General features: G+C 47.5%; 1 non-coding gene and 1 pseudogene across 1 annotated transcript; both read left to right on the top strand.

Annotated features, from left to right (window-relative positions):
• The first annotated feature begins 3221 nt into the window (after positions 1-3221).
• LOC119361220 lies at positions 3222-21243 on the top strand (annotated as a pseudogene).
• A 10-nt stretch (positions 21244-21253) lies between these two features.
• Positions 21254-21334, top strand: TRNAL-AAG. Its single transcript has one exon. It is a non-coding gene; the product is annotated as a tRNA-Leu (tRNA).
• The last annotated feature ends 4881 nt before the right edge of the window (positions 21335-26215 follow it).

The following is a 26215-nucleotide window of genomic DNA, read 5'->3' as shown; positions in this document are numbered from 1 at the left end:
AGAAAAAAACACGGAAAATCTGAACCAAACCCTGTGAGAGGGTTCGCAAAACCAGCAAATATGCATAAATGGGTCGGCTCATGTCACTCTCGCATCGCTCCATTCCTGTACATTTCGTCAATTGTTTGAAGCGCCGAGCGTCAAATAGGAAATGTCATTAGAAGTACCACCTCGTTCAAAAGAGAACATAATTTTTGATATTCACCGTCTAAGCCAGTTTGCATGGCTAGAAATAGGGCCGGTCCAGGGGATTACGGGGCCTTGGGTGAAGCTAGAATCCGGGCCTCTTTATAATTGTTTTCTTTGTGTGTTTGCCATAAGAGAATTATTTGGCCATTATCCACTGATTGATCCATTATTCATGTACATTTGTTTACAACATTAGCATTATTATTACGTTATTTCTTACTCTATTGCAGGTGGTTGAACTCGTCCTAATTAATCCAAAAAATTAACCACTTGGTCCTCATATTTATCTATATTGCATATTGATGTGTTTTGAAATTTCCTTATAAGTGTGACCACTTACGTTAAATGCTGAAACGGCGAGAACTATATCCCGCTTATAGCGAGTTGAAATGAGATCTCGCCCGAAGGAATCTTTTGCGTGCTGCATGCATTTGTTATGTTCGCTTGGTCGTGATCAATTACTTGTCTGGCTCCAGTTTTCTTTTTTTTTATTTTTTTTAGTGTTTTCTTTGTTATACTTCAGTTTTCTTTTGTTTTTCACTGGTTTTCTATTGTTTTACTTTTTTTGTTACACTTTGTTTTTTTGGTTCCTTACTCATTTTTCTTTGTTTTTTTAATTCCACTGCTTCCATTCGTTTGCATTGGTTTTCATTTACATTTTTGCATTTTTTTTTCTTTTTCGGCTTTCATTGGTTTCTTTGTTTCTTTGTCAGTTTTGATCCGTTACTTTTTTGTTCAACACATGTCTACTTTTTCTGGTGCATAATGTACATTTTTTAGTGTACACATGAAGCATTTTTGTTGACACACGTTGAACAATTTCAAATATATGATGCATATTTTTTCTTAAATACAAGTAACACTTTTGAATACATGGTTAACATTTTTTCAATGCACGGTGAACTTTTTTATGGCAGTTTTCGCACACAATATACATTTTTTGTATACACCAGGAATATTTTTACATACATTTTTAACATTTTTTAAATACTGAATTAACTCTTTCAAAATATGTGTTCTTTGATGTCTACCTCTATTTAATGTACATTGTATATATTTATACACGAGGAACATTTTTTATACTCGTTTAGCATTTTTTAAGTTTACGATATTTCTTTTTCATAAAAATTATATATTTTTTGTATACATGAGAAATATTTTTGTATACATATTGTTTTTCAAATGATCAATTAACATTTTTAAAATACTTGGTTGATTTGTTTTAATACATGGATAAATTTTCTCATCCATATTGTATATTTTTGTATACATGAGACAAATTTATTCTATGCACATTTAACATTTGTCAAATGCTTGATTAACCTTTTTAAAATATATTATGTAAATTTCTTTTTAATATATGTATTTTTGAATATTGACCAATAAAGCCTAGCAGAGGTTACTCAAAAAACAAAAGGGAGACAGAGGTGCGCCCTGCCGAGTGGGGCCCCACCTGCTCCTTAATGGGCCATCGGTTTCCCAGCAAGAAAAACTCGCCACAAAAAAAAAAGACGTGCTAAGAAGAACCCCGCAAAGAAAAGACGTGTTAAAAAACATCACCCGCGCGAACCAACTTATGGTTGGATGATTAAAAGGAGTGTGGTATCCCTAGCCCATCAAGGTTAATCATGATGCTCACTTTTATTTTTGAATTTATTTCAGGATTTCCGACGATGCGCATTCAATGGGAGCAGACGTTCCCGTCAACGACGAGGCGCCTACGGTGACTTCGTAAATCTCAAGATGATATGCCGGCTCAGTCTTTCGAAAGTGCTCATAAGGATAGGGCGTGCGTGTGTGTTCATAGGGATGAGTGTATGCGCGTGTATATAAGCGCTTGTGTCTGTACTGATGTTAAAAACAAAACATCACTCGGTTAATGGCGGGGCCTACTGCAATTACCGGACCCACCCGTGCCGGCACTTCCCCTCTCCGGTTCTCCCGTGTGCTCTGTCGCTTCGACCTCCTCCATGCCCCAAGCCGCCGGCCGCCCCTTCTCCCGTCCCCACGGACTGAGCCAGCCACATCGCTGAAATATAGGACAAGCTAGAGCCGTTGTGGAGGGTAATAGACGGCGGGCTGGGTGCTGCTGCCGGTCAGGCGGGCGCGCCTGCGGGGCGATGGCGCCGTCCTAGTGGGGCGTCCCGGCGGAGGAAGACGACCCTGCTACGGCGGGACGGCACATGGACGACGAGCGAGGGGTCCAGCGATCAATCGGGCGTCGGGCGGTTCGCTCGATCCGCTGTCCTTGGTTTCGATCTGGTAATTTACTAGTCGTATCTTTTTCTACTCCTGTAATTAATTATAGTTAGCTCATCACAACGAGTACTACTGTACTCGTAGTAGGTACAAACTCTGTACCAAAATGTAAGATGCTTTCTGATTTTGCATAGGACATAAAAAAACATTTTACATTTTGTTTAGGGGGGAGTAGTTCATTCTTCTGTCACAATAATGCAAAAAAAAAAAGAAGAGAAAAGTGGTAGGGGCGAAATCATACTAATCCCTGCATTGCATTTGCGGATTGTTTGGGTCGCTTTTCAATTATTAGCGTAAATGGACAAATATAGAAGCTACAAAGTTGAAGTAATCTATCTACTATTAAAAAAAATGAGATCTCTTATAAAAAATAAACAAAGTTGAAGTCTACGCCCTACAGTAATAGTAACAAAGGCAGAGAAACTAAATATTGGTGAAGCACGATTACTTAGCATTAGATTGTCTGTTAAGTGTTAAGGCCTCTAGTAAGAGCTTACTTAGCATTCAGGATCACAGGATGCCAATTGGCAGTTGCACAACAGACGTGAACATGTTCAAAGTTTCTTGGTACTGTGCAATTATACAAGCTTCCAGATAGCGATTGATATGTATGATTAGTTTATGATCCTTATTTTTTCCATATCTCTGATATACTTGGCCGGCAGGGCAAAAATAAAAGGAGAGGTTGAAAATGTGTGGAAAGCAACGTAATCATGGACCAAACTCACTATATATATTTGAACAGCTAGATGAGCAGAATAACGGACAGCTCGATGGCCCGCTTCACACATTTCTGCCCTCCTACTTTACTAGTATTATGGGCCATCTCCACGCCAACCATAGTACCCGGTGTCGGCGCTTCTTCTCGGAGTCTGACCAGCGGGAACGGCAGCGAGACCGATCTTGCCGCGTTGCTGGCTTTCGAAGCCCAGCTCTCCGACCCCCATGGCGTCCTTGCAACCAACTGGACCACCAACACGTCTTTCTGCTACTGGGTTGGCATCTCGTGCAGCAAGCACAGGCAGCGTCTCACGGCTGTGGAGCTGCCACGTGTGCCCCTCCATGGATCGCTCGCTCCTCACCTTGGTAACCTCTCCTTCCTCTCCATCATCAACCTCCCCAACACCCTCCTGACGGGCTCCATTCCTGACGATTTAGGAAAACTGCATCGCCTCAAATTCCTTGACCTTGCCCGCAATGATCTGTCAGGTAGCATCCCACCCACCATAGGAAACCTCACTAGACTCCAATTCCTTATCTTGGAGGCCAACTATCTTTCCGGTGCAATCCCGGTAGAGTTACAGAACTTGCGTGATTTTCGCTCCATAAATCTCCAGACGAATTACCTCAGTGGCTCGATACCGATTAATCTATTCAACAATACGCCGATGTTAGCTTATCTAAACATCGGCAATAACAGCTTGTCGGGAACGGTACCGAATTCCATCGCCTTATTGCCAGTGCTCGAGTTTCTTGACCTTCAGTACAATAATCTGACCGCCCCATTTCCTCCTGCTATCTTCAACATGTCTAAACTCCATGCAATCTTTGTCAGCAACAACTACAACTTAACTGGCCCTATCCCTGAAAAGGAAAATTTCAGCCTCCCGATGCTGCAAATAATCAGCATGGGAAACACCAGATTCACTGGTCAGATTCCATTGGGGCTCGCATCTTGTCGGCACCTCAAAGTTATTTCCATGCCTGATAACTTGTTTGAAGGTGTTGTGCCAGCATGGCTTGGCAATTTGACTCAGCTATATTTCATTTCCTTGGGTCGAAATAACCTCGTTGGCCCAATCCCTCCTGCACTTGGCAACCTCACTTCGTTAGGTGTCCTGGATCTGGCGGTGTGCAAACTGACAGGAGCTATTCCGGTAAATTTTGGACAGCTAGATCAACTCTCATATCTGCATCTTTCAGAAAACCAACTAACAGGACCAATTCCTGCTTCTCTTGGTAATCTTTCCAAGTTATCATTTCTTGTGTTGGGCCAAAACATCCTGGATGGATCACTACCTACAACAATTGGTGACATGGATTCTTTGGTGACACTTAGTTTATCAGACAACCGCCTACAGGGGGATCTCAGCTTCTTGTCCATTTTTTCTAACTGTAGAAAGCTCCTGTACCTTGACATCTCGTCAAACAATTTCATTGGTGGCCTCCCTGGCTATGTAAGAAATCTGTCAAGTCAGTTGGAGACTTCCATTGCACTCGATACCAATTTAGTTGGTGAACTTCCAGCTACGATTTCAAATTTAACCAATCTTAGAGTGCTAGACCTTTCAAAAAACCAATTGTATGGTGCAATTCCAGATTCAATCATGATGATGGAGAATCTGCAATTTCTTAACCTCTGTCAGAATGGCTTGTTTGGGCCAATCCCATCACAGACTGCAAAGCTAAAGAGCCTAATAAAATTGCAGCTCGAGCACAGCAGATTATATGGCTCCATACCAGAGGACATCGGCAATCATACCAAGTTAGAACAAATTAGCCTGTCTTATAACCAGTTATCATCTACTATACCGCCAAGTTTATTTCATCTTGGTAGCCTCCTTCGGCTTGATTTATCTCAAAACTTCCTGGATGGCACATTACCGGTTGATATCAAATATTTAAAGCAAATTTACCACATGGATTTCTCTGCCAACCGCTTAATGGGTAGTCTTCCAGAGTCGATTGGAAAACTTACCATGACAATTGATTTAAACCTATCACACAATTCATTCTATAACGGTATTCCAGATTCTTTTGACAAGCTGGCCAGCTTGCAAACTTTGGACCTATCCTGTAACAGTCTCTCGGGTCCCATCCCAAAGTACCCGGCCAATTTTACCATCCTGTCTATATTGAACCTGTCTTTCAATAACCTACGAGGTCAGATATCGGAAGGAGGCGTTTTCTCAAACATCAACCTGCAGCCCTTGATGGGAAATTCAGGGCTTTGTGGTGCTTGACGTTTAGGGTTTCCATCATGTATGGGTAACTCTCCAAGAACCCACAGTCGCATGCTCCAAATTTTGCTCCTAGCTATCATTGTGATAATTGGAGCTGTGGCATCCTGCATAGTTGTGATAGCCAAAACGAAAGTTTGGAAGCGGCAAGGGATGAAAGTTTCTCCTGGAATGGTTGACATCATATGCCATCAATTAGTCTCCTACCACGAGCTCGCTCATGCCACTGATAATTTCAGCGAGAGCAACCTGTTGGGGCCTGGGAGCTTTGGGAAAGTTTTCAAGGGCCAGCTGAGCAATGGTTTGGTGGTTGCAGTAAAAGTTCTTGACCTGCAGCTTGGACATGCAACTAGATCGTTTTTTTTTGCGGGAAAGGATGCAACTAGATCCTTTGATGTTGAGTGCCGTGTGATGTGCATGGCGCGACACCATAACCTGATAAGGATACTCAACACATGCTCCAACACAGAATTTAGAGCACTAGTGCTTCAGTACATGCCCAATGGCATCCTAGAGACACTCCTCCACTACTCTCAGGGCACAAGGCACCTGGGACTCCTCGAAAGGCTGGGCGCCATGCTCGACATTTCAATGGCAATGGCGTATCTGCACCATGAGCACTATGAGGTTGTGTTGCACTGCAACTTGAAGCCCATCAACGTGTTGTTCGACAGGGACATGACAGCGCACGTTGCGGACTTTGGCATCGCAAGGTTGTTATTAGGTGATGACAGCTCCATGATCTCCGCGAGCATGCCTGGAACGGTTGGCTATATGGCACCAGGTACTAGTCAGCACACATCATCAATCTTTATCAATGCAGTTCTTGTTTTATAGAACGAAATGCACTTGTTGGTTGTTAGAAGGGAAAGAGGGATTTGGTGGAATAGTTTGTTGTATTGCTTGAGCCTCGTAGGCATATATATAGGAGTACAATGATCTACTTGGAGTACAAGACAAGCCAGAACAAATCCTAGTCTATCTCTTCTTTCCTAATAATCACGATACTCAACATCCCCCCGCAGTCACAACGGTAGCGACGCAGACGGTGAGATTGGAGAAGAATCCGAAGGCAAGCTGACTGACGCCCCCACACAGTCGTAACAGTCGATGCATCGCGGAGTCATGGCTGGAGTGAAAACCAACGAGGTTGCTCAAGCAGGCGGTAGCCCTTTGTGCCGTTTGTCGATGTAGCCGAGAGCATGGGTGGTGGAGCCGAGTCCGGCTAGCCGGTGTCGAGGAAGTCGCCATGGAGCCGCGGGCGCAAGGAGGCGCCGAGTTAGTCATGGGCGCAGTGTTGTCGAAGTAGTGGTGCGCCAGGAAGTAGATGATGTTGACGACGCGTCGCGCCGGGGTTGCCAACCCCGGGGACAGTAGACGAAGGCACACGTCGGTGTTGCCAGCACCGGGCATGCGTAGACGGACGAAGACGAAGTTGACGAAGCGCCGCTCCAGGCTTGCCAGGCCCGGGGACACGTCGTGGACGAAGGCACGCGGCAGTGTTGCCAGCACCGGGCATGTGTAGACTGGGACCTGCATGAGCTGTACGCCATGTCGAAGAAGTCGGAGAGGCTAACAGAGAAGGACTCAACGACGGTTGCAGCGCCAATCGGCGCAGGGCCAATGTCGCTCGCGGTTGTCGGAGTAGATGAAGCGGTCGGGGTAGATGACGACGACGCTGGTGACGGGCTGGTGCTGGACAAAGACAAAGGGGGTGGACGGGCGGCTGCGGCGGCTACGGGGGTACCAACGGCGGCGGCGGCGGCTAGGTTAGGAGCGCGGCGACGATGCTCGAAGTAGGCGAAGAACCCTGACAGCGTGACGAAGACCGGCGCGGTCGGTGGCGTTCCCGTGCCAACGGAGGCGGCGCGATGCATACCATAGGAAGTCAACGCGCGGGGATGGTGAAGTGAACCGCGGGCCGCGGCACTACGGCCCGAAGAGGCGAGGCAGCAGCGGTGGGCAGGTCGGGGCGACGGTAGGAAGACCTTGGGGCGGCGGCGGGGACTGCGGGCCGCGGCGCTACGGCCCGAAGGGGCGGTGCAGCGGCGGAGCGCGGGTCGGTGCAACCGCGTGGACGACCTCGGGGCGGCGGCTGGTACCGCGTATTGTGGCACTACGACCCGTAGGGGCGACGCAATGGCGATGCGTGAGTCGATGCAGCCGCGAGGTGAACCACGGGGCGGTGGCGCTGCGGCCCGACGGGGCGACGCAACGGCAGCCCGTTGCTCGATCGGTGGAGGGGCGCGCTGAACTCGGGGACGATCTTCACGGGACCTGCGGAGGCGTGCGTAACCGACGGGCCAGGTCGGTCGCGCGACGTAGATGAGGAGGATCGCGCGGCGAGCGGATTATCAAGCCGATCGCGCGCGAGGTCGGTGACGCCGCTCGGTGGAGGCGGGGTGGCGGCGGAGTCCGAGGTGAGGCCGGTGACGACGGACGGTGTGAGACGTCGTGCGGACAAGCTTGTCAGCACCGGCACCCGGGTTGCCAAAGCAGCACCGGTGCCCGGGCAGCGAGGCCCGAGCAACCAACAGAGCAGCGGCGCCCAAGTTGAGGCAACCGACGAGCTTGACGCAGCCGTCCCGATGCAATCGAGGATGAGGTTGGTGAGGTAGACCGCCAGATTGCCGAGCAGACACGGCGAAGGCGGGTGGCGTGGATCGATTGGCGGACCGACGCGCAAGCGGCGGCTATGATTGGCTGCCGCATGGCGCGAGGCCGCCGGGTATAGGCGATGCAGGTGTCCTGTAACACCCACGATGCGGCTATATCTCTCACGTGTCGAGGCACGACTTAGGCATAACCGCATGGTGGTTTTGTCGCAAGAAGGGTCATCTTCACACCATCCCATGTAATGAACAAGAATGGGATACATAGTTGGCTTAAAATCGCCACTTCACACAAAGAACATATAATTCATACATCAATCAGAGCACACACATAGTCCGACTACGGACGAAGCCAAAAGAAAAGAAGATAACCCAACTGCTAGATCCTTGATCGTCTCAACTGGGCTCCACTACTGATCAACATGAAACGAAACATAGCAACGACCAAGATCTTCGATGAGCTCCCATCTGAGCTCAGTTGCATCACCTGCACTGGTATCATCGGCACCTGCAACTGTTGTTGTAGTAATCTGTGAGCCACGAGGACTCAGCAATCCCATTACCATGGGTATCAAGACTAGCAAAGCTTAATGGGTATGGAAAGGATAAGTGGTGAGGTTGCAGCAGCGACTAAGCATATATGGTGGCTAACATACGCAAATAAGAGCGAGAAGAGAAACAAATGGAACGGTCGTGAAGCTAGCAATGATCAAGAAATGATCCTGAACTCCTACTTACGTCAAACATAACCCAAAACCGTGTTCACTTTCCGGATTCCGCCAAAAAGAGACCATCACGGCTACACACGCAGTTGATGCATTTTTAATAAAGTCAAGTGTTAAGTTCTCTACAACCGTACGTTAGCAAATTCCCGTTTGCCACATAATCGCAGGCACGGCTTTCGAAAGATAATACCCTGCAGGGGTGTCCCAACTTAGCCCATCACAAGCTCTCATGGTCAACGAAGGATATACCTTCTCCCAAGAAGACCCGATCAGCCTTGGACTCCCGGTTTACAAGACATTTCGACAATGGTAAAACAAGACCAGCAAGACCACCCGCTGTGCCGAAAATCCCGATAGGAGCTGCACATATCTCATTCTCAGGGCACACCGGATAAGCAAAGCGTATAGGTACCGACATAACCAAAGCTGCCAAGGAATGGTCCCGCACGGTGCTCTAGTTTGGACCAACACTCGGAGGAGCACTGGCCCGGGGGTGGGGGGTGGGGGTAAATAAAGATGACCCTCGGGCTCGCGAGAACCCAAGGGAAAAAAGCTTAGGTGGCAAATGGTAAAACCAAGGTTGGGCCTTGCTGGAGGAGTTTTATTCAAAGCAAACTGTCAAGGGGGTCACATAAATCACCCCACTGCGTAAGGAACGCAAAATCAAGGAATATAACACCGGTATGACGGAAACTAGGGCGGCAAGAGTGGAACAAAACACCAGGCATAAGGCCGAGCCTTCCACCCTTTACCAAGTATATAGATGCATTAATTAAATAAGAGATATTGTGATATCCCAAAATGATCCTGTCCAACATGGAGCAATCTTCAACTTCACCTGCAACTAACAATGCTATAAGAGGGGCTGAGCAAAAGCGGTAACATAGCCAAACAACGGTTTGCTAGAAAGGGTGAAAAAGTTAGAGGCTGACATGGCAAAATGGGAGGCATGGTAAACCAGTGATAGGTAGCGCAGCATAGCGATAGAACGAAGCAACTAGTAAGCAAAGATAGAAGTGATATCGAGGGTAATGGTCATCTTGCCTGAAATCCCGCAAGGAAGAAGAACGAGTCCATGAAGAAGACAAACAGACGTAGTCGAACGGATCCTCACAACTCCGGAATGAAACCGAAGCAAACGAGAGAAGCAAACCGGAAAGAAGCAAACAACATGGTAAACACACAAGCATAAACATTACTTGATGCACAAGCAAGTATGATGCATGACCGGTTTAATGAGGCATGGCATGGCAAAGTGCAACAAATAATACTACAAGTTAAATGGAGCTCAATATGCAACGTGTTGCATATTGACGAAACACCACATTCAGATTATTTAGTTCGCTCTCATTTAAGCTATTCAACAATATTAAATGTTATTGAACATGGCAAGGGGTGAAGCATAATGAAACTACCTATCTAGGCAAGTTTAAATGAGACCGAAACACCAAACAACAATTCCGGAAAATCCTCATATGCATATTTTGGAATTGGTACTGTTCTGCCCTAAAACATATTTTAGAGTTGTTAAACATGCAAAGTAATGCCACCAAGTTATTCTATGCATTTTTCCATCCCATTTACATATAAAGTTTGTTAGATTCGGAGCTACGGCTAAATAGTTATGAAATAAATCATTTTAGCATGGCATTTAAGTAAATTAATGCAAACAACAAGTTAAACATTTTAAACATGGATGAATGTAGCAGATTATGAAACTAGATGAAAAACTAAGCATTTTACATATATAAAACATATTAATCCGATGCACGGTTCATGAGTTATTATATGCATGATGCTTGAGGGTTTTTCTGTAAAACTGCAAACTCTGGATAATAGACAAATTCGTAGCACAGAAAAAAAACAAGTCACGGGCCGAATCTGGCTGGCCCAATCGGCGGAAAAAAATAGAGGGGCGCTGGGGGCTGCTTACCCATGGGCCAGGCCCAGTCGGAAGCAGAGGGAGGCCGGTTGGTTCGCGGCTGGGAAGTCAACGCGGGCGAGGCGCTCGTTCAAGGACGCAGCGGAAGACGGCGACGGCGGGGACGCAAGGGCTCCGGTGAGCGGCGGGATGGAGCAGACGGGTGGATCTGGCGGGCGACGCGGCGGTCAACGCGGCTGCGTTTGTGGACGTCTCGCTTGACCACGGGCGAAGCAGAGGACTTGGGGCGCGATGCAGAGAGCTGCGGGAGGCCAACAGACGGCGAGGTCGGGCGACACGGCAGCGAGATCCGGGCGCGGTGGTTCCGTTTCCTGCGCCGGAATGGAGGCGGGATACATCGGCGGCGGAGCTTGGAGCTTGGCTCCCATGGCGGTGGCTATAGAACAAGAGACAGAGAGATTAGAGAAAAGAGAGAGCAGCGGGAGGGAAGAAGGAGAGATGGGGCGGCGCGGGGCTGGCCTGGAGGCGCTCGAGGGTGAGGACGGCGCTCGGGGTTGAGCACCTAGCTCAGGCACTATGGGATGGATGCAAGACCTTGAGGACGACGAGCTCCTCTCCTCTGGATTGAGCGAAGCAGAGGCACGGGGACAAGGGGGTTACGGCCTCGATCCCTTTCGGATCGAGCAGGAGGACTGCGGTCAGTGGGTGGATCAGCGGATGGTTGGATCAAAGGGATCCGGTGGGGGTTGGTCGGTTGGGGAAATCGAGGGAGGTGGGTGGAATGATCGGACAGATCCCAAGGAAGAGGGAGACCGGGTGGAGGAAAATGGCGGCGGGGAGGAATGGATGGATGGGACAGCTTCCTAGGTTTTAGGGTTAGGCAGGCAGGTAGGTGGTCTATTTATAGGTAGAGTAGAAGGTTTGGATCATCCGATAAAAATTGAACGGTCGAGAAAACATGCTAGGGAAGCTCAAATAAGAAACCGAAGATATTTAAGGGATGTTTGGGGATAATCTGGACCCATCGGTCACGACAGCCCGGTTCGGGTTCGGAGCAGTTTTCGGACGCGCGCAAGAGGGGGTCGGTGGTTGTGCCGAGAGGTTAGGTGGTTTGATAATAGGGACACGAAAACACGGTTGGTCTCGAAACGGTCAATGAACGCAACGGAGAGAAGCGAGGAGCGGCAACTACGAGCGGATGCAAGTTTTATGAAAACATGCAGATGCAATGCGCATGATGGAGATGCATGACATGAACAAAATGCAAAACAAAAGACAAAACCCAACCACGAAGGAAATAACATATCACCTAACCGGAAATGGCAAGAGTTGGAGTTACACATATGGAAAGTTACATCCGGGGTATTACAACACTCCACCACTACAGGTGGATCTCGTCCCGAGATCCAGGATGGCACCGGAGAGAAACGGAAGAGGAAGAGAGGAGGTAAAACTAAGTTGCTTCTTTGACAAACTAGTGAAACCACGATCCTTGAGAGGTTAAAAAACTTGAAAGAATGAATACAATGGAGACGAACAAGATTGCAAACACTCTGTTAGCAAAGAGAAACAAGGAACATTACGAGAACCTTGTAGGCTGAAAGACATATGAAAATGGTTGCAATGGACAAGAAGTACATGCAAGCACTCCGATTGAAACGAGATGTACAAGGAACGTTAAGGAACAATTACGACGACACTCCGGTTGGAAATGGAAGGAATAGAATATGAACTTGGCAAAATAAAAGCACTTGGATGGGACTCTGGTTAAAAGAGGAATGATAGACACAACACTCCGGTTAAATGGATAAGCATGAAAAGAACATGCTCCTCAATTCGAGATGATGAGTGAACAGAGCAACATCACGATGCCTCCGGAAGAAAGAATAGAAGATAGATCATTGGAATAACAGAATGGAGAAGAACATGCCAACTTCTGCCACAAATGAACTTGGAAAGCATACTTGCAAAGAAGGATTGAATGGAGTTGTTGGAAAATCAACAACGAAAAGCACAAGCTTGTTGTGGAGTTATGGAAACATCTCAAAACTTGAGGTGAAATTCTGCCACTATCAAAATCAATTGCTTGCTTGAGATCAACGAAGAGATGAAAACTGCTTTCGCCGAGAGGATAGGAGAAATCTTGGATTATCGATAGACACCATAGCAACATTCCTTAGGGAAGGCTTTAAGTGAAATCTATACCAAAATAACTCCAACGAAGAGATTGATGGACTTAAAATACCTCATTCTTGACAACATGTAAATCACAAAACATGAATAAAAATTGTCAAGAATGATATAACACCACCTCAAAAGATAAGGTAGAAAGAATTGCACTTTGGAATGCAAGATGAAGAATGCTTGAACGCCTCAAAACAAAACATGTGTTGAGCACCATGTTTATTTTTGAGTATAGCTTGGCGGATCTTAGCTTCGAGAGAAATCTTGAAGAACAATTGAAGAATGAAAAGAATCCTTGATGAACCACCATATAGAGCCTCCATGAAGAACTCCGGTAATAAAAGGAGAATAAAAAGAAAGAGAAGTTGAAAACACAATGTGAAGTCTTGCAATGATTTAGATGGAGCTTCGCGACAAGATAATACGGAAAACTTAGAACTCCGGAAAAGAAAAGATGAAACACATGAAACCGAGAATGTGATATGATGAACAAACTCTGGAAAGAAGAGATGAACAACTTAGAACTGAGAAATTGATACCGTTACAAGCACTTGGATGAAAAAAGAACAAGAATTATGTTATGCGTATCCTTCACCAATTTAAATTGATGACAAGCAACGGATTTGGCATACTACTTATTCTCGTAGAAAGGATTAAGAGAGATATACCATAAACTTGGGAAGGTCTTCAACGAACCACCGGTAGGATTGAAACAACGAATAAATTGATATGATAACGAAGGAAGTGAAATCTTGAACGAACCACCGTAAAATTGAAAATGAAAGTAGTAAAGGCACAATTCACCGGGAAGAATTGGAAAACGAATAAAGATACTTGAGGGGATTTAGATACATGAGAACGAAGAGATCATGAACTAATTAGAGGGTATTTGAATGATGCACAGGTAAGATTTGGAGAACGATAGCTACACGCTAAGAATGAAGAACTATGACATGATGGCCTTCGGAGGAAAGAAATGGAAACAACTCATGAAATGCTCCGAATGGGTGAAAAGAATTCTCACACTCGAAAACAAGTACGAGAGGATGGCATCAAGCTTGAACTACGCATCTTTGGAAGAACGGGTAAGGGTTTAAGAGGAACTCTTCTTCGGTCTTCAAATCCGAGAATGACGATGAGAAACACCACCATGAATTGTTGAGACACTCCGGAAGGATTAAAAGAGGAAAGGTTGAGCCAAAGATGAAAATAATTTGAAAGCGACCTAGGAGAAGGCATGTGACTGATGAAGGTTCATTCTTACGTCAAACTTCGAAAAGAATACGAGAATAGCTTCGGAAAAATAAAAGAGTCAGGTAAGATCCTGGGAAAAGACTTGTGGGTTAGGGCCCACTCAAGAGAAACACCGTTGAAATGATTTTACAGAGAGATTGCACCGGTTGAATAAAATGACTTGAATGAGATAATAATCTCAAAATAGCTTGAACGGATTGATAATGGAGACACAAATCTTGTGAGATATCTTCAGCACTCCATAACAAATGAATAGCGAGAAGTGAATGATTAAGAGGTGCACCGGTATGAGAAAGCATTTGACACGAGGAAAGGAAATGATCGACAAGGCTTGAACTGAAACCACCAGAGAAGAAAAGAGAACGAAGAATGATAAACTTGAACCTTCCTTAGTATCTTCCTGAGAATCACCGGATAAGAACATTAACGGAAAAGAATGGAGAGACTTCCCATTAATAAAAGGATACATGATTAAGAAATCTGAGTCCTTGAAGAAAAAGGGTGGGAGGGCGGGCAAAACAAAGACAACTTGGGATGGATGAAACAAACACTGGTGAGAAAACTTAGAGTTGATCTTGTGGATGTTGAAAATGATCGGATCCACTTGAAGAGAAGCACGCCGGTTTGGAAAAGAATTGACATGACAATCTCGATAAACAAGAAGGATTAGCACTCTCATAGAAATATGAGAACACCGCTTGAAAGGTATGGAATCAACACTTGACATTGAAGCAACTCGAATACCACAATTCAAAACAAAACAAAGGATTGGCTTGCAGAAATAAGCTGGAACAAATACATATGATAGAGATTTACCCAATCCCATATCATGCATCTGTCGGAAAGATATTCTAGGAGCTACTTGAATTACCACCTATAAAACTCCCGAAACTTTCTGGTTATGCAATCTGGTGTTGGGGATACATGGGAAGCAATATATCTCACCCAAACTAACAATCCCTACATCCAGCTGTATCCATCCGTCAACACATTACCAATAAACCTTCGGAAATCGTGTACCTCAACCTTCGAAAAGCATCCGTTATACGAGCTATGACAATACTCCCGAACTCCCCAGTACTGGGTGGCGTCGAGGTTATCTTACCACTAGCTGCATAAAAGAGATTTTCGATGTCGGCGAAACTCAGGTATTCCAGAACTGCAACGATAAAATTATGACGACAACACCTCGGATCTCAACTCGCCGGGACACTGCCACAACCCCTAAATGTCAGGAGGCACCAAGAACAATGTTCTCATCATAAGAATATCGGAACGATTCCAAGATACCCGCGTGATCCTAAATTTTTTTTAGTGAAATTTGAGGCGAGGAAAGACAAAACATCTACGTCAGGAGACCTCACTAGAGCGACGAAGGGGCTGAGGAGTAAAAAGAATCCTACTCTCCGATATATATAATCCTAAGACTCAAAACATTTTGTTCTAGACTCAACAACGTCAGCGATTCGATCAAGCAGGGGGCTCCTAAGTCGGGGATGACTCTGATTACCAACTTGTAACACCCACGATGCAGCTATATCTCTCACGTGTCGAGGCACGACTTAGAGGCATAACCGCATGGTGGTTTTGTCGCAAGAAGGGTCATCTTCACACAATCCCATGTAATGAACAAGAATGGGATACAGAGTTGGCTTACAATCGCCACTTCACACAAAGAACATATAATTCATACATCAATCAGAGCACACACATAGTCCGACTACGGACGAAGCCAAAAGAAAAGAAGATAACCCAACTGCTAGATCCCTGATCGTCCCAACTGGGCTCCACTACTGATCAACATGAAACGAAACATAGCAACGACCAAGATCTTCGATGAGCTCCCATCTGAGCTCAGTTGCATCACCTGCACTGGTATCATCGAGACCTGCAACTGTTGTTGTAGTAATCTATGAGCCACGAGGACTCAGAAATCCCATTACCATGGGTATCAAGACTAGCAAAGCTTAATGGGTATGGAAAGGATAAGTGGTGAGGTTGCAGCAGTGACTAAGCATATATGGTGGCTAACATACGCAAATAACAGCGAGAAGAGAAACAAACGGAACGGTCGTGAAGCTAGCAATGATCAAGAAGTGATCCTGAACTCCTACTTACGTCAAACATAAACCAAAACCGTGTTCACTTCCCGGACTCCGCCGAAAAGAGACCATCACGGCTACACACGTGGTTGATGCATTTTAGTGAAGTCAAGTGTCAAGTTCTCTACAACAGGACGTTAACAAATTCCCGTCTGCCACATAACCGCGGGCACGGCTTTCGAAAGATAATACCCTGCAGGGGTGTCCCAACTTAGCCCATCACAAGCTCTCACGGTCAACGAAGGATATACCTTCTTCCAGGAAGACCCGATCAACCTCGGAATCCCGGTTTACAAGACATTTCGACAATGGTAAAACAAGACCAGCAAGACCATGCGCTGTGCCGACAAATCCCGATAGGAGTTGCACATATCTCATTCTCAGGGCACACCGGATAAGCAAAGCGTACAGGTACTGACGTAACCCAAGTTGCCAAGGAATGGTCCCACACGGTGCTCTAGTTTGGTCCAACACTCGAAGGAGCACTGGCCTGGGGGGGGGGAGGGGTAAATAAAGATGACCCTCGGGCTCGCGAAAACCCAAGGGAAAAAGGCTTAGGTGGCAAATGGTAAAACCAAGGTTTGGCCTTGCTGGAGGAGTTTTATTCAAAGCAAACTGTCAAGGGGGTCCCATAAATCACCCAACCGCGTAAGGAACGCAAAATCAAGTAACTTAACACCGGTATGACGGAAACTAGGGCGGCAAGAGTGGAACAAAACACCAGGCATAAGGCCTAGCCTTCCACCCTTTACCAAGTATATAGATGCATTAATTAAATAAGAGATATTGTGATATCCCAAAATGATCCTGTCCAACATGGAGCAATCTTCAACTTCACCTGCAACTAACAACGCTATAAGAGGGGCTGAGCAAAAGCGGTAACATAGCCAAACAACGGTTTGCTAGGAAGGGTGAAAAAGTTAGAGGCTGACATGGCAAAATGGGAGGCATGGTAAACCAGTGATAGGTAGCGCAGCATAGCGATAGAACGAAGCAACTAGCAAGCAAAGATAGAAGTGATATCGAGGGTAATGGTCATCTTGCCTGAAATCCCGCAAGGAAGAAGAACGAGTCCATGAAGAAAACAAACGGACGTAGTCGAACGAATCCTCACAACTCCGGAATGAAACCGAAGCTAACGAGAGAAGCAAACCAGAAAGAAGCAAACGACATGGTAAACACGCAAACATAAACATTACATGATGCACAAGCAAGTATGATGCATGACCGGTTTAATGAGGCATGGCATGGCAAAGTGAAACAAACAATACTACAAGTTAAGTGGAGCTCAGTATGCATATTGACGAAACACCACATTCGGATTATTTAGTTCGCTCTCATTTAAGCTACTCAACAATATTAAATGTTATTGAACATGGCAAGGGGTGAAGCATAATGAAACTACCTATCTAGGCAAGTTTAAATGAGGCCGAAACACCAAACAACAATTCCGGAAAATCCTCATATGCATAATTTGGAATTGGTACTGTTCTGCCCTAAAACATATTTTAGAGTTGTTAAACATGCAAAGTAATGCCACCAAGTTATTCTATGCATTTTCCACCCCATTTACATATAAAGTTTGTTAGATTCGGAGCTACGGTTAAATAGTTATGAAATAAATCATTTTAGCATGGCATTTAAGTAAATTAATGCAAACAACAAGTTAAACATTTTAAACATGGATGAAAGTAGCAGATTATGAAACTAGATGAAAAACTAAGCATTTTACATATATAAAACATATTAATTCGATGCACGGTTCATGAGTTATTATATGCATGATGCTTAAGGGTTTTTCTGTAAAACTGCAAACTCTGGATAATAGACAAATTCGTAGCACAGAAAAAAACAAGTCACGGGCCGAATCTGGCTGGCCCAATCGGCGGAAAAAAACAGAGGGGCGCTAGGGGGCTGCTCACCCATGGGCCAGGCCCAGTCGGAAGCAGAGGGAGGCCGGTTGGTTCGCGGCTGGGAAGTCAACGCGGGCGAGGCGCTCGTTCAAGGACGCAGCAGAAGACAGCGACGGCGGGGACGCAAGGGCTCCGGCGAGCGGCCGGATGGAGCGGACGGGCAGATCTGGCGGGCGACGCGGCGGTCAACGCGGCTGCGTTTGTGGACGTCTCGCTTGACCACGGGCGAAGCAGAGGACTTGGGGCGCGATGCAGAGAGCTGCGGGAGGCCAACAGATGGCGAGGTCGGGCGACACGGTAGCGAGATCCGGGCGCGGTGGTTTCGTTTCCGGCGCCGGAATGGAGGCGGGGTACATCGGCGGCGGAGCTTGGAGCTTGGCCCCCATGGCGGTGGTTGTAGAACAAGAGACAGAGAGATTAGTGAAAAGAGAGAGCAGCGGGAGGGAAGAAGGAGAGATGGGGCGGCGCGGGGCTGGCCTGGAGGCGCTCGAGGGCGAGGACGGTGCTCGGGGACGAGCACCTAGCTCGGGCACTGCGGGATGGATGCGAGACCTTGAGGACGACGAGCTCCTCTCCTCTGGATTGAGCGAAGCAGAGGCACGGGGACAAGGGGGTTACGGCCTCGATCCCTTCCGGATCGAGCAGGAGGACTGCGGTCAGTGGGTGGGTCAGCGGATGGTTGGATCGAAGGAATCCGGTGGGGGTTGGTCGGTTGGGGAAATCGAGGGAGGTGGGTGGAAGGATCGAACAGATCCCGAGGAAGAGGGAGACCGGGTGGAGGAAAATGGCTGCGGGGAGGAATGGATGGATGGGACAGCTTCCTAGGTTTTAGGGTTAGGCAGGTAGGTAGGTGGTCTATTTATAGGTAGAGGAGAAGGTTTGGATCATCCGATAAAAATTGAACAGTCGGGAAAACATGCTAGGGAAGCTCAAATAAGAAACCGAAGATATTTAAGGGATGTTTGGGGATAATCCGGACCCATCGGTCACGACAGCCTGGTTCGGGTTCGGAGCAGTTTTCGGACGCGCGCAAGAGGGGGTCGGTGGTTGTGCCGAGAGGTTAGGTGGTTTGACAAGAGGGACACGAAAACACAGTTGGTCTCGGAACGGTCAACGAACGCAACGGAGAGAAGCGAGGAGCGGCAACTACGAGCGGATGCAAGATTTATGAAAACATGCAGATGCAATGCGCATGATGCTATGAGATGAGATGCATGACATGAACAAAATGCAAAACAAAAGACAAAACCCAACCACGAAGGAAATAACATATCACCTAACCGGAAATGGCAAGAGTTGGAGTTACACATATGGAAAGTTACATCCGGGGTGTTACATGTCCCAGTCGGAGCAGGGCGGTGACGGCCGGCGCAGGGCGACGGGCGGGCCGGCGCGCGGACGACGGCCTTGAGGGCTGCCTGTCGCGCGAGGCCATCGGGTCGGTGAAGTAGCCGGCCGTTCACGCTGGTGTCGGAGTAGAGGCATGGGGTGTCGACGGCGGCGGCGGGCGACGCAAACCGATTAAGCATAGATCGGAAAATCAAAAAGAAAAACACCGATCAAGACGATCGGCGAGAGAGCAAAAAAACCCGGAGCAAGGGCTCGGGAAAAGGACTCTCTAGTGCAGCTGGCCAACACGGCCGGCGGACGAACCCTAGGTACGGGCGGCGCGGCCCCCGGTGGCGGTAATGGAGGCCAACCGACCCGGGGGCGGCGCGTGGGTGCGGAAGCGGCGACGGCTAGGGTTTAGGTTCGAGATAAGGCTGATACCATGTTAGAAGGGAAGGAGGGATTTGGTGGAATAGTTTGTTGTATTGCTTGAGCCTCGTGGGCATATATATAAGAATACAATGATCTATTTGAAGTACAAGACAAGGCAGAACAAATTCTAATGTATCTCGTCTTTCCTAATAATCACGATGCTCAACATTGGTAAACATTTCATTACTTTTAGTTTTGATCAATCATACATTTAACTCCCATTTACTGGCATGCCGAGCAGAGTACGGGTCCCTCGGAAGAGCATCGCGGAAGAGTGATGTGTTCAGCTACGGGATAGTGCTCCTCGAAGTCTTAACAGGAAGGAGACCGACGGATGCTATGTTTGTCGCAGGACTGAGCCTTAGGCAGTGGGTTCGTCAGGCGTTCCCTGCAGAGCTGGCCCAAGTGGTCGATGGCTCTACTTCTGCATCAAGCCGCGGCTTGGTTGATAGCTTTCTGATGCCAGTATTCGAGCTGGGTTTGCTGTGCTCCAGCGACTCGCCGGACCAGAGGATAACGATGAGCGAAGTGGCCGTGAGGCTCGAGAAGATAAAAGATGACTACGTTAAGTGGACAGCGGAGGCCTGAAGTGCCTGCATGCATGAATGTCTATGATTTGCTTCAGTGCTTCTGAACCAAGTACAGCATCAGCTGCTTTAGACCGCTTGCCTAGGTACTTGGACAGCTCGCTTCGATGACGATTTCTGAATTACGTTGCTTCGTTGTGCTGGATCAAAATGTCTGAAAGGTGTAGCAAGAAGGGGCAGGATTCTGGGAAATGCCTGTGCCGCCACAAGGAGGAAGTTGTTTCGAGGACGCCCATTGCCTCTAAGACCGGTCTTCTCTCGTTCATCTGCGGACCCTGGCCGGGCACTGTCACTGTGGTCTTCGGAGGTTAGTACATGGCTCTCTCCCCTTGTCGGGTTGATGCTGTTGTCGTATGCGAGATCTGAAATTTTTTGTCCATTTGTTTCCTGTTTTATGATACACCTCCGGGCAGTTTTGTTGAAGCAAATCTCTCCTGAAGCTGGTTAAGCGTTACGTTGCTGGTGTATCCCTCCTGTGTGAGGTGGTTCAGTTTGCTTTGATTACTGCCTTGAGGCCATGGTCAGGTTTTATTTTGCTGAACGTTGCAAGTATTATCGGTTTCATTTGGGGGCGTGCGCTCATTTTGTCGAACAAAAAAACTGTCCTGGGTACTTGTATAGTTGGCTTGGAAAGTTGATGATTTCTGAATCACGGTGGTTCGCTGTGCTGGATCAAAATGTCGGAAGGTGCTGCAAAAAAGGGGCAGAATTGCAGCGAAATTCCTCGCTGGTCTAGGAAGCATGTGGCTCTCCCTTTGTCGGGTTGGGCCTACCTGGAATCATGTACTGTATTTTAGAAAGCAAACGTGAAAATTAAGCAAAAATGATCAGATGGCCGAGTTGGTCTAAGGCGCCAGATTAAGGCTCTGGTCCGAAAGGGCGTGGGTTCAAATCCCACTCTGGTCAATATTTTTTTTACTATCTTCTAAAAAAACATGGAGTCATGTAGTAGTACTTTTTCCCCATGGAAATAAGAGACATACAGTAATTTTTTCCCCATGGAGATCAAGAGTGCGCGCATCAGTGACATGCATTGACCAGCTACTAAATTGAATTGCCACTAATTGACATGCTTTTCATACCACGAAAGGTTCAGATAGCACACCCACACACTACAACACAAACCAATTCCTATCTTCAGCCAAGGTGGCCAAGTCTTGAACGAAGATGCATAACGAAACAGAAAGAGGTGCCGGGGAAATGAAGCAAGAAGAGACATGCGGAGGCCTCCTCCTCCTCCTTCAAAAAAAAAAAGTTAGGGTTCGTGCCTCTCGTCTGCGCCGGCTCAGGTCCACCTCGTCTCCGGTGGCCCTAAGGCCATGGAGGCGCGGTGGATCCTGGCAAGGGCCGGCGGGAGGGCTCCGTTTTTAGTCGTTTTTTTCAATCTTGTTAGGGCTTGTGTCCTACTCAGGAAGGCAAGACGGCGGCGGCTCCCTGAAGATGGAATAAAGGTCTCCCCGCCTAGCCCCCGTTTCGGCAGTGTGTCTAGCATCGTTGGTGGGCGTGTGGAGGTATGTCTCCGGCAGATCTATCTTTGGTGGATTTGCTCGGATCTCGTCGTTGTTCGTCTACGTTCGTGTGTCTTCGGTTTGGATTCTTCTGATCTACGTTATTTTTCATCGGCGGCGGTTGCTGTTCTGAGGTGCTGGTCCTATGGGGCCTTAGCACGACGACTTCCCGACAGTCTACTACAACAAGTTGTGCCCGGCTCCGGCGATGGAGGGGCGATGACGGCGGCGCGCCTTCGGCTCGCTTCGGTGCTTGTAGTCGTCGCTAGGTGGTCTACGAATCTGGATGTAATTTTTATTTCTGATATTCACTGTACTGCCATGATTGAAGATGCATAGATTGAAAGTTTTTCCGAAAAAAAAAGACATGCGGAGGCCTGGAACTGTTATTTTCTCCATTTTTTTATTTTTTATTGTAGACTTGTGGGAATTTCAGTTTTTTTACTGTGATGTGGGAACTTCATATACTGGCCGCATTATGTATTACCAGCGCAACGGGCCAGAAAAAGATGTGTCTATTCACTGGAGTCAAATAATTGACCAACCGCCCGGTCGCCTAGCTGAGGAGGAGGCCTGGAGCTTCATCGCGCGCACATGTGTGGGCTCACTGTACGTGTGCTACACGTTGCTCAGGTGATACTTCATCTGGAGTGTGCTTTCAACTTTGTTGCAAAGTTAAACTTTTTTATGTTTGACCATATTTGTACAATAATACATCGACATTATTCCATCAAATTAGTAGCATTAGATTAATGATAAAATATATTTTCATCATATACCTATTTGGTTTCACAAACATTGATATGTTTTTGCACAAACTCGGTCAACCTTTGAGATAGTTTGACTCTCCAACAAAGTTGGAAGTACACTCTTTCAACGACAGAGGGTGTAACTCTTAGTTATCGGCCGTCCTTACATCCAATCTATCGTTGCACAATCTGGTCAAATGCCTTGCAAAAGTGTTGATGTTGCAGTTGCCGCTGCACAATACCATCACCTGCTGCAGTCACTGTAGCATCCCCAATGTTGCGGGCGTCATACCCACAACATGGCTATCGTCGCAAAGCCATTGTCACAAACAAGCCTTGACGTGTCGTTGCAACATTGTTGCAGCTGTCGCAACCACAAGTGCAAAGTCGTCGCACCATAACGTTATTTACCTTTGCAAAAGTTGTCGTCGCATAAACATCGCCAGTGTTGCCTTGCGTCGCAGCCATCGCCACATGGGCATTGGGAAGCCTTGGAGCGCTGGTGGCCGTCGTCGCACTTCCCAGGCTTGCAGCAAAGACATGTTGTGGTGGCCAGCATCGCTCCTCACTCCTGTTTGCAGCTGCAGCCATGCCGCCATGGTGACGATGGAAACGTTGCAACCCCGATGCCCAAAACAACAACAAATAGTAGCGCGCATTGCTCCGGCCTGCAGTAGCGTCGGCGACAGCGTGGGGTGTCTCCGATTGCAGCAACGTCGGCGATGGCAACAGCGTGCTTCCATCTGGATTGGAGAAACCGAGAGGAAAGAGACAAACCCCAACCTGCATCTGGAAAGTGTCTTGATCTGAATCGGATAATGGAGGAAGACCAAAGGGATCGGGGGATTGAGAGGTTAGTGGGCCCCGTGGCGACGAGTCGATGCGGTTGACGCAAAGAAGTGAGAAATCGTTTCCCTATAAATACAGGCCGTGGGCCTCGCCGATAAAAGGTGCGCGCGCGGTGCATAGCTAGCTGCGATGGAGTTCAGTTCCATCACCGCCTCCCAGACGCCTCAACTGCCGGCGGCGGCGATGGAGCGCATCTATAAGCCGGAGGACCTTGCAAGGTTCGAGCCACGGCTCACTGTTGTCAACCGGGAGAGATCGGAGCTCCTCCAGAAGATCCGCGACTCGTACGATCGTGCCCGCGAGCGGCTCGCCACGACGACGACATTCGAAGAGGAGGTCTTCCTCGGCGCCGGACTCTCCATTGGCCTCCTCGACTCGACCACCAACATCATCTACAACACCCTCGTCGCCTCCAGCCTCCACGCCGAGAAAATCCAGGGCGGTGACATGGCCGAGCGCTCCATGGACGGCCTCGTCGCCTTCCTCACCACCTTTTTCCGCTACCTCACGGACTGGGAGGCCGTGCGCTACCTGCTCCGCGCCGACGCCGACCTCGTCTACGCGGTTGTGATAGCCATGGATCCCTGGGATCGGTAGGTGGAGGAGATGGGGAAGAGAAGATAGGCTTGGGGAGGAAGAACAAGAGGACGGGGAAAGCAGATTCTATTCTTTTTCTTCGATAAACACCTACAGGAGATGACTGCGGTTTATAACCCACCGCTCATACGCACCCTCACACCCTAGCTACTTTCCAGCTATCGCCCCGGGCCCAGTGGCCAGCTACACTCCGCCTTTCTTCAGCCATTGTCGTCGCTTGTCTCTGAATCCTTGCCCAGGTAGTCTATCTCTGCTGCCAAGGCACCCTTCTCTGAACCACTGCCACGGTAGTTCTCCCCGTCACTTGTATCCGTCAGCTCTTGCACCATAGTGCTGACAGGTTCCCCCCAGAAGACGCAGCTTGTCCCCAAGCGGCTGCATTTGGGTACCGCATTCGGAGTGATTCATAGTCCTCCCAAGTAGCTGATGCTGGCGGCAAGCCTGACCACTGTATCAGAACCTGCACATGAGCACGCTGCCCTTTCTTGACCATCCTTCTGTCCAGAATGAGCTCAGGTGATGTGTCTTTTGCTGCAATATCCCAGTCCGCTGGCAGGGTTGTGAAGACAGGAGTGTGGTCTGGCACATGTTCCTTGAGCTGGGATACGTGAAACACAGGATGAATTTGAGCTTGCACTAGTAGTTCCAACTTGTAAGCAGCCGAACCAATCTGCTCCAGAATTGTAAAAGGCCCAAAGTACTTCATGGCCAGTTTGTGACAAGGTCTGTTTGCAACAGAGTGTTGGGCATATGGCTGCAACTTCAAGTAAACTGAATCTCCCACAGAGAAAGTCCTTTCAGACCTATGTTGATCAGCATAATGTTTGATCCTTGTTTGAGCCCTTTGCAACTGTTCTTTCAGCACCTCGCAATGCCCCTGATGCTCTTGCATCCATTGATTTACATTCCAGTTGTCTGAATGCAGACTGATAGGAAAAGCGCCATAGGAAGTGTCATGACCATAGAGAGCTTTATATGGAGAGCAGCCTAGAGAAGTATGGTGATTTGTGTTGTACCAAAACTCAGCCATGGGTAACCAGGAGTGCCATGTAGTTGGCTTGTCATGAACGGAACATCTTAAGTACATTTCCAGACACTGATTGACCCTTTCACTCTGCCCATCTGTTTGCGGATGATAAGCTGTGGACGTGAGAAGTGTGGTGTTCTAGCACTTGAACACCACCTTCCAAAAAGAACTCGTGAAGATCTTATCTTTGTCAGAGATGATCGATTGAGGAGGCCCATGGAGTCTGACCACATTGGCGAGAAAAGTCCTGGCCACCGAGGAAGCAGTGAAAGGATGTTTCAGCGCAATGAAGTGTGCATATTTAGTAAACCTGTCCACCACCACTAAAATTGCACTATAGCCTTCTGACTTGGGCAAACCCTCTATGAAGTCCATTGTTATGTCCACCCAGGGCTTGGATGGTACTGGCAAAGGCTGAAGAAGCCCAGGGTACTTGAAGTGCTCATGTTTTGCTTGCTGACATGTTGTACATTGCTGAATGAAGCTGGTCACATCCTGTTTCAAACCATGCCATATGTTGCTTGTATGCCTGAGTGGCCGCCAACAGCACTAGCATGAAAAGATGATATGATCCTGGTTTTCAAAGCAGCACTAGCTCCTATCCAAATTCTGCCCTCCTTTGTGATAATGCCCTCTTTGAGGCTGTAATCATCCACAGGTTCAGGAGAGATAGCTAGTTTCTGAAGTAATTGTTGTGCTTCACAGTCCACAATATAAGTATTCTGCACTTCTTGCAGCCATAAAGGGTGGGCTTTTGCCACAATATGAGTAGTAAGTAGATGCCCTACTCTGGAAAGAGCATCAGCCGCCCCATTGTCCACTCCCTTCTTGTATTGGATGTTAAACTCTAATCCCACCAGCTTGTTCATTGCCTTTCTCTGCAAATCCGTAGTTAACACTTGACCATTGAGATGAGCTAAGCTTTGATGGTCTGTTTTGATGATAAATAGTCCTTTGTTGAGATATTGCCTCCATCTTTCAACTGCCATAATCACAGCCAAGAACTCTTTCTCATAAATGGATAACTGTTGGTTGGCTGCACTTAAAGCCTTATTGT

This window comes from Triticum dicoccoides, chromosome 2B, assembly GCF_002162155.2.
Source record: "Triticum dicoccoides isolate Atlit2015 ecotype Zavitan chromosome 2B, WEW_v2.0, whole genome shotgun sequence".
NCBI classification, from domain to species: domain Eukaryota; kingdom Viridiplantae; phylum Streptophyta; class Magnoliopsida; order Poales; family Poaceae; genus Triticum; species Triticum dicoccoides.
The sequence above is the reverse complement of the archived record's forward strand: the minus strand, read 5'-3'. Positions and strand labels throughout refer to the sequence as shown.